Source organism: Pipistrellus hanaki (assembly GCF_964339955.1).
Source record: "Pipistrellus hanaki genome assembly, chromosome: 2".
Taxonomy (NCBI): Eukaryota; Metazoa; Chordata; class Mammalia; order Chiroptera; family Vespertilionidae; genus Pipistrellus; species Pipistrellus hanaki.
Window position 1 is genome coordinate 99038482 of NC_140504.1, and position 12585 is coordinate 99051066.

The following is a 12585-nucleotide window of genomic DNA, read 5'->3' on the forward strand; positions in this document are numbered from 1 at the left end:
ACTTTATTCTCATGACTATGAAAACACAGAATATATTTATGCATCCTCCATATACCATAAGCAAATGTTTATGATCAGTAAATTAATACATTTACTTTATTTTGAAACTTTAGGTATTAATCAAATGGTTAGCTGCAATGTTTTTCAGGATTAAAGATACTAATTTTTAAAATCTAATTAACCATATGCCTTAAAGAATATGTAAAATTACATTTTTTGCCAACAATGAAAATAGTTGCCTTCTCCAAAATATTAATTTCCACCAATAAAATCTGAAATCAACTAGACAAGGTACCCTATCTAATAAAGGAGCTATATGAAAATTAACCACCACTCTACCACACCCACAAGCCATGCCCACAAGGCACACCCACCAGCCAATCAGGAGCTAATATGCACATAAACCCAACCAAGATAGCTGCGGCCACAGAGAGCAGGAGAGAAGATTAGGTTTCCCTGGCAATGGAGGAAGCCAAGCTTTCTGCCAGCCATTGCTGGCTTAGGCTTCCACTCAAGGCTACAAAGTTTCAATTATAGAAGACACATAAATCCAAACAGAAATGGCAGCAGCCACTGAGCTGGAAAGAGCAGGAGGCTAGGGTTGCACTGGGCGATGGAGGAAGCCAAGCTTTCCACACACCCTGGCCGGCCCAGGCCTCTGCTTAAGGTTACAAAGTTTCAATTATAGAAGATACATAAATCCCAACAGAAAAGGATGCCACCACAGAGCAAGCAGAAGGCTTGACTCTGCTCAAGGCTACAAAGTTTCAATTTAGAAAATAAATAGCCAAAACCAGTTTGGCTCAGTGGATAATGTCGGTCTGTGGACTGAAAGGTCCCAGGTTCCATTCTGGTCAAGGGCATGTACCTTGGTTGCAGGCACATCTCCAGTAGGTGTGCAGGAGGCAGCTGATCAATGGTTCTCTCCCATCAATCTTTCTAACTCTCTCTCTCTCCCTTCCTCTCTGTAAAAAAAAATCAATAAAATCTATATAAAAAAAAAAGAAAAGAAGATAAACCTCAGATACCAGGGCCTCTGCTTGGGTTTCCAGGGGGAGTTGCCAGCCTTCAAACCACACAGGCCACTCACCCAGGCTTTCCCATGCCCCAAGGGAACCCCCACCCTGATCTGGGACATCCTTCAGAGCAAACCAGCCAGCCCCCACCCATGCACTAGGCCTATATCCTATCAAATATAAGAGTAACATGCAGATTGACCATCACTCAACACACAAGATGGCTACTCCTATGTGATTAAAGATCCTGCCCCTATGTGGACACAAGATGGCCACCACAAGATGACCATCAGAGGAGGGCAGTTGGGGAGGGACCAGGCCTTCAAGGGAGGAAAGTTGGGCGTGATCAAGCCTGCAGGGGAGGGCAGTTAAGGGTGGCCAAGCCAACAGAAGAGGGAAGTTGGGGGGAACCAGGCTTGCAGGGAAGGGCAGTGGGGGGGCGGGGGGGGGCAGGCCTGCAGGAGAAGGAAGTTAGGGATGACCAGGCCTGCAGGGGAGGACAGTTTGGGGCAAAGAGGCAGTGAGGGGTTCAATTAGGCATCAATTAGGCTGGCAGGGAAGTGGGTAGGGGGTGATCAGGCTGGTAGGGAAGTGGTTAGGGGCAATCAGGAAGACAGGCAGGTGAGCAGTTGGGAGCCAGCAGTCTTGGATTGTGAGAAGGATGTCTGACTGCCTATTTAGGCCCGATCCTGATGATATCAGGCATAAGTGGGCAGTTGTACATTCCTTGAGGGGTTCCAGATTGGAAAAAGTGCAGGCTGGGCTGAGGAACACACCCCCCCCCCCCCAATGCACAAATTTCATGCACCAGGCCTCTAGTGTATATAATAAAATCCCAGTTGTAACACCATAATGACCAAAGACCAGTCACCAGAAGGGACTTGACCCTGGGTCCTGTGGCACCAGTGAGAATTGACTCTGGGTCCTGTAGCACACTGCATCTAGGTCGTGCACCATTTCACATGCTGGGCTTCTATTTTCATATAAAACACAAGTCAAAACTGGTACAGTATAATATAATCCTAGATCTTACAAAACACTTCTTACATCTTTACAATATTTTGGTAGCAGTATATTTTATTTCCTCTGTGAAAAACCTGTCAGTTTTTCACTAATCACTTTCAGTCAATGGAACTGGGGACAGAACCATCTGGCCAATTAGCATATTATACCAATACTAGTGATGCTAATTAACTAAGGGATGGGTCTATGACTGAAGCTGAGCTAATAAGAGTTAACTCCAGAATTTATGCCAGACTTTGGGGCATGTGGTCTTTTGCATTAGCTAATGTATCCTATATAATAAAGAAGTAATATGCAAATTGACCATCACTCCAACACACAAGATGGCCACCCCCATGTGGACACAAGATGGCCAGCACTGGAGGACAGTTGGGAGGAACCAAACCTGCAAGGGAGGGCAGTTGGGGGGACCAGACTTGCAGGGGAGGGCAGTTGTGGGAGGGTAGGCCTGAAGGGGATGGCAGTTAGGGGTGACCAGGCCTGCATGGGAGGATAGTTGGGGGGACCCAGGCCTGTAAGGGAGGGCAGTTGGGGGGAACAAGATGGTAGGAAAGGGCAGTTAGGAGTGACCAGACCAGCAGGGGAGGATAGTTAGGGTCAATCGGGCTGGCAAGGGAGCAGCTAGGTGTCAATCAGACTTGCAGGGGAGTTGTTAGGGGGTGATCAGGATGGCAGGCAGAAGTGGTTAGAGGAAATCAGGCAGGCAGGCGGGCAGTTGGGAGCCATCAGTCCTGGATTGTTAGAGAGATGCCCAACTGCCCACTTAGGCCTGATGCAGCTGGAGATCCCTTGAAGTGTCCCAGATTTGAGAGCATGTAGGCTGGGCTGAGTGACACACATCCCTGTATGAATTTTGTTTGGCCTCTAGTTTGAAATAAGAGATTAAAACTGTTGGTTGGCCATTTTTCTTGCTAATGGGGAAAGCAATTCTTAGAAAAATGCCAACACCATAAAAGCAGGATTAGAGCAGAAAAGAGGAAAATCGCTGAAATCTGCCTTTGACATTTAAAAAGCAATGCGTTCTAGACAATAAAATTAATATTATTATAATAACTATGTATGGTGCCAGGTGGATACTGAAAATACCAGGAGAAAATTTGTAAAATATAGTGATTGTCTAACCACTATACTGTGCACCTGAAACTAATACAAAATAATATTGAATGCAAACTGTGATTGAAAAATAAAAGTAAAAAATAATAAAAAGCAATGCATCCATCTGTTTTTAACTTAAGTAGTTTAAGTGAGGTTGCTATCACTGGCAATCAGGGTCTGAGTTTTTAACAGGTAGCTGATACAATTATAACATTTATTGGTCATCTTTTTATTAATTTTTAAATCAAACAGTTGAAAGGTGACATTAGAGGAATGACAGAATAAGGATGTATCTATGCTCTCCCCCTAACATCTCAACAAAATAAACACCTCTATTTCAACAAATAAGTCCATACTCAACATGGATGCACACCTGAGAGATCAATCAAGGGAGCCTCCTTGAGATAAATGGGGAAATGAGAAGAGAGGGAAGCCAGACACGGTTACAGCACAGCAGTGTGCATATGGGAACTGGCAGCACAGTTATAGGGCACTTCCCTCTGCCAGTTAGAATGAACAGAGAGCAAACCCAGCAAGTGGCTATCTGTTGGAGTTTCCACTGGAGTATTGACATTGTGTGGTCTTGCACACAAGCATTGAAAGAGTGTCTGAACCTGCTGGCATGCTGTGAATGGGGTCTGAGTTACATGCCTATGCTAAAAGTCATAAGTCACCCACCCTACAGAGCTGCTTTATACGGCTAAGCCTGGCTGTGGGCTTTCAGGCAAAGAAAATAAATCACAGAGCCCTGCCACTGATTATACTCCCAAATATGGCTTCCTATTGCCCTTGAAGTTGGCTCTAGGATTATATTATCTGTAGGCCAAGAACTGTTGCAGTAGAAACATAGTTTCCCTCTTTGACTGAACCCCAGGAGGGGTGCTTGGGCTAGAGGTCGGGGTCGCCAATACTGTAAGGGAAAAACAAACCTGACCCTCAAGGAACAGAGATAGTACAACCCTACAGAAACCACAGAGGCTCAAAACTATGAGGCCACAAAGAATAAAAATCTTGAAATTCAGTGCCATCTACTGGAACAGAGTAGAAAAACCTCCTCAGAGACAAATGGGAAAACAAAAGAGAAAGGCAAATGCTATGAACAACCACAACAACAATGAGCAAAAAGAAAATGGAAAATCCCCAGAAAGTAGGCTGGAATACACGGAATTATGCGAGTTGAATGACAGACATTTCAAGATTGCAGTTCTGAAAATACTCAATGAGATGTGAGAAAATACTGACAGTCAATTCAGTGCACTCAGAAAACAAATCAATGAACAAAACGAATATTTCTCCAAAGAAATTGAACTGTTAAAAAATAATATAGCAGAAATCCTAGAACTGAAGCATAGAAAACAGAACCCTCTAGTTAGAGGAAAGAACTAGTGATATTGAAGGGAATCAAGAAAAGATGCAGAGGGGAGAAGAGAGAGACCTAAGAATGAAGAAATGTGAAATAGCTCTATGATACCTCTCTCATTCCATTAAAATGTAATATCAGAATCATAGGCATAGCAGGGAAGGAAGAGAGAGACTATGGAATGGAGAGTCTATTAAAACAAGCAGTGGATGAGAACTTCCAAAATCTATGGAAACAACCATATCCTCAAATCCAAGAAACAAACAGAACACCTAATTACCTCATTCGAAAGAAGCTGTTTACAAGGTACTTGGTAATGAAGCTGTCAAAAATTAGTGACAAAGAAAAAATTCTGAAAGCATCCAAGGAAAAGAAAGAAGTGAACAACAAAAGAAAACCCATCAGAATTTAACCCCATTTCTCAACAGACTCTACAAGCCAGAATATTCAAGTATCTGAAAGAGTGAACTATGTAGCCAGCAAAATTACCCTTTATATATGAAGGAGAAATAAGAACATTCCCAAACATACAGAAACTGAGGGATTTCATCATCAGAAAACCTCCATTGCAGGAAATACTCAAGGGAGTTATTATTAAAAAAAAAAAAAAAAAAAAAAAAAAAAAAAAAAAAAAGAACTTAAGGTCATAGCACTACCAGATGTATTGCAAAAAGGAACAAACAAACAAACAAACAAAAACACCTCATAGCATAAACAGAGATAATTTTTTACAATAAAAACATACGAGGGGAAGAGGGACAAGTATGGACAGGCAAAGGAAGATGAAGATGAGGTCCATTCCAAAGGGAAAAATCTATAGTATATATGCAACTTCATTTTTTATAAAACTAATGGCAATCACACACACACAAAAAAACCCCCAAACAATACATATCTTAAAAAAAGAGGAAACAAAGGAAAGATCTATGGAATACCATCAAACAAAAGCCACAAGTAGAAGCATAATGGAAAAGAAAAAGTGGGTGCACAGAGTTACCAGAAAACAAAAGATAAAATAACTATAGGAAATTATTATCTGATATAATAAAAGGCTAATATGCAAATTGACCGAATGGTGGAACAACCAGTCGCTATGTTGCTCACTGACCAACAGGGAGCAGACACTCAATACAGGAGTTGTTTCCCAGTGGTCAGTGTGCTCCCATGGGAAGAGCACTGCTTAGACAGAAGCCAAACTCACCAGCGGGCTAATGGATGGCAAGTTCAGTGGCAGTGGTGGGAGCCTCTCCTGCCTCCTTCATAGTGCTAAGGACCCTGAATGGTTCTGGACTGTGAGAAAGTGGAGGCCAGGCTGAGGGACCCTGCCCTTCCCCCAACTCAGTGCACAATTGTCATGCACTGGGCCTCTAATACATCAATAATTATCCTAAATGTAAATGGATTAAATTCACCAGTAAAGAGGCACAGAGTAACAAAGGGGATAAAAAACAAAGAAATAAACAAACAACAACAACAAACCAACCATATGCTGCATATAAAGACATATCTAAACAGCAGAGACAAATGTAGATTCTAAGTAAAAGGGTGGGAAATGATTATCAAAGCAAATAATATCCACAAAAAAGCAGGTGTAGCCATACTTATATCTGACAAAATAGATTGTGAGATAACAAGAGACAAAGATGGACACTTTATACCGATAAAAGAAATACTACCTCAAGAAAACATAACACTTCTTTATACACACACACACACACACACACACACACACACACACACACACAACCAGGGAGCTCCAAAATATATTTAACAGCTACAAACAGAACTAAAGGGAGGAACAGATCAAAACAGAAATAGTTGGAGACCTTAATATCTATTGACAGCTCCAGGCAGATCAACCAAAAAAAAAAAAATCAGTAAAGAAATATTAGTCTTAAATGAAACACTAGACCAAATGGATATAACTGACATTTACAGAACATTTCATCCCAGAACATCAGGCCATACAGTCTTCTTCAGGGTACATGGAATATTCTCAAGAATAGAACATATATTGAGTCACAGAACAAGCAGCAAAAAATTCAAAAGATTGAAATTATTCCAAGCATATTTTCTGACCAGATGCCTTAAAAATAGAAATCAACTGCAAAACAGGAGGTAAGAAATACTACAAATATGTGTAGATTAAACAATATACTACTAAAACGTGACTAAGTCAAAGAAGAAATAAGAAAAGATATATACAAAGAAACAAGAATGGTAACATAACATATTAAAATCTCTGGGGTGTAGCAAAAGCTTTAATAAAGGGAAAGTTTACATCATTACAGGCCTATCTCAAGAAACAAGAGAAATTCCAACAACTTAACATCACACCTTAAAAGACTAGACAAAGGATAACCAAAGAAGTCCAGAGTTAGATGAAATGAAATAATAAAAATTTGAGAAGAATTAAATGAAATAGAGAACAAAACGACTATACAAAAAAAATCAATAAAACATAGAGCTGGTTCTTGAAAAGATTAATAAAATTGACAACCCCCTGCCTAACCTCACTAAGGAAAAAAGGGAAAAGACCCATATAAACAAAATCAGAAATGAGAGAGAAGAAATCACCACAGACATCACTGATATACAAAGGATCATACTAGAATATTATGAAAGACGTTATGCCACCAATTCAATAACCTAGAAAAAATGGATAAGTTCCTAGAAATATATAACCTTCCTAGACTAACTTGTGAAGAACTGGAAAATCTAAATAGACCCATCAGCAGTGAGGACGTTGACAACCATCAAAAACCTCCCCAAAAACAAAAGTCCAGGACCAGATGTCTTCACCAGTGAATTCTACCAAACATTCAAGGAAGAATTAAAACCTATTCTTTTCAAACTCTTCCAAAAAATTGAAGATATAGCAATACTTCCTAACACATTCTATGAGGCCAATATATCCCTGATACCAAAACCTGGCAAAGATAACACAAAAAAAGAAAACTACAGACCAATATCCCTGATGAATACAGTCACAAAAATCCTAACCAAAATGCTAGTTAATTGAATACAACAGTACATCCAAAAAATAATACATCACAATCAAGTAGAATTCATTCCTGGGATGCAAGGGTGATTCAACGTTTGCAAATCAATCAACACAATACACCACATTAACAAAAGAAAAGATAGAAATCATATAATCTTGTAAATAGATGCAGAAAAAGCATTTGATAAGATACAACATCGATCTATGATTAAAACACTCAAAAAATAGGAATAGAAGGAAAGTATCCAATTTAATGAAGGCCATATATGATAAACTCTCAGCTAACATCATAGTCAATAGTGAAAAACTGAGAGCTTTTCTCCCAAAATCAGGAAAAAGACAAGGAAGTCCACTCTCATCACCATCCAACATAGTACAGGAAGTACTAGCCAGATCAATAAGGCAAGAGAAAGAAATAAAACACATCCAAATATGGAAGAAAGAAGTCAAACTGTCACTTTTTGTGGATGACATGATGCTGTATATAGAAAATCCTAAAGACTACAAAAAAAATTACTGGAAACAATAAACAAATACAGTCAAGTTGCAGGATACAAAATCAATGTGCAAAAATCCATTGCTATCTTGTATACCAACAACAAAACTTCAGAAAAAGAAATGGAGAAAACAACTCATTTTGCAATTGCAACCACAAGAATAAAGTATCTAGGAATAAACTTGATAAATAATTTGAAAGACCTATATGTTGAAAATTACAAAACAGTATTAAAAGAGATTGAAAAAGACACAATAAAATGAAAAAATATCTCATGTTTATGGATTGGAAGAATCAACATAGTTAAAATGTTCATTTTACCCAAAGCAATATACAGATTTAATGCAATCTCCTTCAAAATCTCAATGTCATTTTTTAAAGAAATATTATAGAATGAGCAATCATCATATTTTCTTGTAACTACAAAAGTCCCAGAATAGCTAAAGTAATCCTGAAGAAAAAATAATAAAAGAAAGAAAAGAAACAACAAGGTTAGAGGTATCATGCTACCTGACTTCAAAATATGCTATAGAGCTACAATAATCAAAAGAGCATGGCATTGGCAGAGAAATGGATCACAGATCAATGGAACAGGATAGAGAGCCCAGCTATAAAACCACACATATATGGACAGATAATTTTCAACAAAGGATCCAGAAATGCACATTGGAGTAAAGATAGTCTCTTCAATAAGTGTTGCTGGGAAAACTGGAAAGTCACATGCAAATTAATGAAGCTGGATTGCAGTTTGTTCCTGTGTAAAAAAATTAATATAAAACGGATCAAAGACTTAAACATAATATTCAAAACTATAAGTCACATAGAAAAAATTATAGGTACCAAACTTATGGACCTGAGTGGTAGAGAAAATTTTCTGAACTTAATTTCAAAAGCAAGGGAGGTAAAGGCAAAAATAAATGATGGGACTATATCAAACTGAAGAGTTTCTGCACAGAAAAAAAAAAGGCCAATGAAACATACAGGCAGCAAACTAGATGGGAGATTACATTTGCAAATAGTAGCTTCAGTAAAGATTTAATTTCCAAAAAATATAAAGAACTCATAGAACTCAACAGCAAACAAATAATCAATCCAATCAAAAAGAGGGCAGAGGACCTGAAAATACACGTCTCCCAAGAAAAAATACAAATAGCCAGTAGTACATAAAAAGATGTTCAACCTCACTGGCAATCATGGAAATGCAAATTAAAATTACAATGAGATAGCCAAAACTGGTTTGACTCGGTGGATAGAGGGTCAACCTGAGGACTGAAGAGTCCCAGGTTTGATTCTGATCAAGGGCATGTTCCTTGGTTGTGGGCACATCCCCAGTAGGGGGCGTGCAGGAGGCAGCTGATCTATGATGCTCTAATCGATGTTTCTAACTCTATCTCTCTCTGTAAAAAATCAATAAAATATATTTAAAAAATAAATAAATAAAATAAAATTACAATGAGATACCACCTTACACCTGTTAGAGTAGCCATTATCAAGACAAGCAACAGTAAGTGTTGGAGAGGTTATGGAAAAAAGTGAACTCTCATTCACTGCTGGTGGGAATGTAGACTGATACAACCACTATGAAAATCAATCTGCCCATTCCTCAAAATATTAAAAGTAGAGCTATCATACAACCCAACAATCCCACTCCTGGATATATACCCAAAAAACTTGAAATCATTTATACAAAAAGATATATGCACCTCTATGTTCATTGCAGCATTATTCATGGTGGCCAAGACTTGGAGACAAACAGCCTAAGTGCCATGCTATAAAGGACAGGATAAAGAAGACGTATATATACACAATGCAGTACTACATGGCTATAAGAAATGATGAAATAGTGTCGTTTACAACAACATGGATAGACCTGGAGAACATTATGTGAAGTGAAATAATTCAGACAAAAAAGCTAAGAATTATATAATTTCACTCATATGTGGAATATAAAACTGAAACTTATGAACAGAAACAGTAGTGTGGTCATTGCCAGAGGGAGGAGTGTGAGGGGAAAAAGGGGTTCTAATATGAGGTGACAGAAGAAGATGTCATTTTGGGTCATGGGTACATGGTTCTATATAGAGATTTTATAATTTAGTAATCCACACATTAAACTATATGTTCATGTTGACTAATGCCATCCCAATAAAACTTAATCCTATATAATTAAAGGCTAATATGCAAATTGACCAAATATCAGAATGACTGGTCTCTATGATGCTCACTGACCACCAGGCAGACACTCAACACAGGAGCTGCCCCGGGGTGTTTAGTGCACTCCCACAGGACATCCTAAGTCAGCAGTTGGACACCCCCTGAGGAGTCCTGGGCTGCGAGAGGGCACAGACCAGGCTGAGAGATCCCACCTCTACCCCTGCTGCCAGTGCACAAATATCGTGCACTGGGCCTCTAGTAAAAAATAAATAAATTAGTATAAATAAATAAATAAATAAATAAATAAATAAATAAATAAAGCATTTAAAAATTAATGTCTATTCATTTTGATCATGGCCAAAAAACAAATGAAGATAAAAAAAGTTAATGTTATGGAAGACTAATTCATTTACTTATCAGTGAACAACATTCATTAATTGCATTTGATAAAGATAGAAAAGAAATAGGAGAGAAGATGATAATGCTCAGAGAGATAGAAATAAGAAAAACATATAGTACAATGAGGTAAGTAAATCAAAGAGTGAGAAGTATGTCAGAGACTATTCCAGCACTGGTTGGAAAGTAATAGTCAATTATCACCAAGATCCCTCCATCCAATGAGGTTCTGTGATTAAAAAAAATTAAATGGTAAACAATTGCAATTATGTTACAGTAAATATGTAAGTGAATTTAAGTGACAAAGTTATCTAAGTTTTGTAAAATAGGTAAAGTACAAAAATATGGTAAATACTCACTTGAATTCTGAAGGAGGGATGGCCTTGAGTTGTTAGATAAATTATTTTTCTTCCATATTATTTTATATTTAATTATCTTATTTCATGTACTGATATACCTTCAGTTAGAGCATCTAATATGACAAATATTCTTGTTAAATAGTTATCATATACTGGTGATCCTGACCTTCAGTCTGTTGACCTAGGCACCATGGCGCTCTCCAGGAAGTTTTCCCTTGTGGGAAACTGGAAGATAAATGGGCAGAAGTCGACTCTGAGGGAATTTATCACCACTCTAAATGCGGCCAAGGTGCCAGCTAACACAGAGGTGGTTTGTGCACTCGCCACCACCTACATTGACTTTGCCAGGCAAAAGCTAGATATATCCCAAGATTTCTGTGGCTACCCAGAACTGCTACAAAGTGACTAATGGGACCTTCACTGGACAGATCAGCCCTGGCGTGATCAAAGACTGGAACCACATGGGGTAGTCCTGGAGTACTCAGAGAGAAAGCATGTCTTTGGTGAGTTACAGAGTTGATTGGGCAGAAAGTAGCTCATGTCCTGACCAAGGCACTTGGAGTGATCACCTGCATTGGAGAGAAGCTAGATGGCATCACTGAGAAGGTCAATTTTGAACAAACCAAGGTAAAGTGAAGAACTGGAACAAGTGTTTTCTGGCCTATGATCCTGTGTGGGCCATTGCTGAAGGCAATACTGCAACACCCCTAATAGACCCAGGAAGAACATGAAAAGCTCTGAGAATGGCTTAAGTCCAATGCCTGTGATGCAGTGGCTCAGAGCACCCACATCATTTAAGGAGGTTCTGTGATTGGGGCAATCTGCAAGAAACTGGCAAGCCAGCTTGACGTGGATGGCTTCAACATCGATGGCACATCCTTCAAGCCTGAATTTGTGGACATCATCAATGCCAAACAATAATCCCCAAAATCCATCTCCCTACCCTTCCTGCTATGCCAAGGACTATGAAGCTCAAAAGACCAATAACTGCTCCTTCCTATCCCCACTCCACACATCCTTATGATAGTATCACCTGCCCCTTCCGGTGGCCTAATTCAAACTGTAATTCTCATTTACCATTTATATATGTAATGGTTGGAACAATCCCTTCTCCACTTACTATAATAATTGGAACAAAACATCTCACCAAGGTGGCTTCTCTTTGGCTGAGAGGTGAAAAGGGTAGAGTTTGCTTGTGTGTTTCTTAAGTCCCCACTGAAGGCAAAAAAGATAAGCATCCATCTCTCTCATTTTGTATGTGGGGCCAAGGGCTGGGAAAGAGCCTTATTCTCCCCCTGAGGCCAGAGGTGCTGTTCTCCTTGGTGCCAACACCTGTGTGTTGTATATGAGAGCAGTCATACTTGGGAGTGGGAATAATCATGTCACTAAAAAGAAAAAGTTATAATATGCTTAAAAACTTTCTAGACTATTTCTATTTTAATTTGACTTGCAGTAAAGAGCTACAAAATATAGAGCTATAAAATATAGACAACACGATACAATGGATAAAGAGATATAAGTAGAGGTGAAAATTGGAGAGAAAAATAACAGCAATATTCACATCAGTCTTTCTCATTCTCTCCCCTTCCTTCCTTCTTTTCTTCCTTCCTTCCTTCCTTCCTTCCTTTCTTCCTTCCTTCCTTCCTTCCTTCCTTCCTTCCTTCCTTCCTTTCTACCTTCTT

General features: G+C 38.9%; 1 pseudogene across 1 annotated transcript; it reads left to right on the forward strand.

The window, feature by feature from the left end:
• The first annotated feature begins 11093 nt into the window (after positions 1-11093).
• On the forward strand, positions 11094-11859 carry LOC311617881 (triosephosphate isomerase-like; annotated as a pseudogene). The gene has a single exon. The product of its transcript is annotated as a triosephosphate isomerase-like (transcript).
• The last annotated feature ends 726 nt before the right edge of the window (positions 11860-12585 follow it).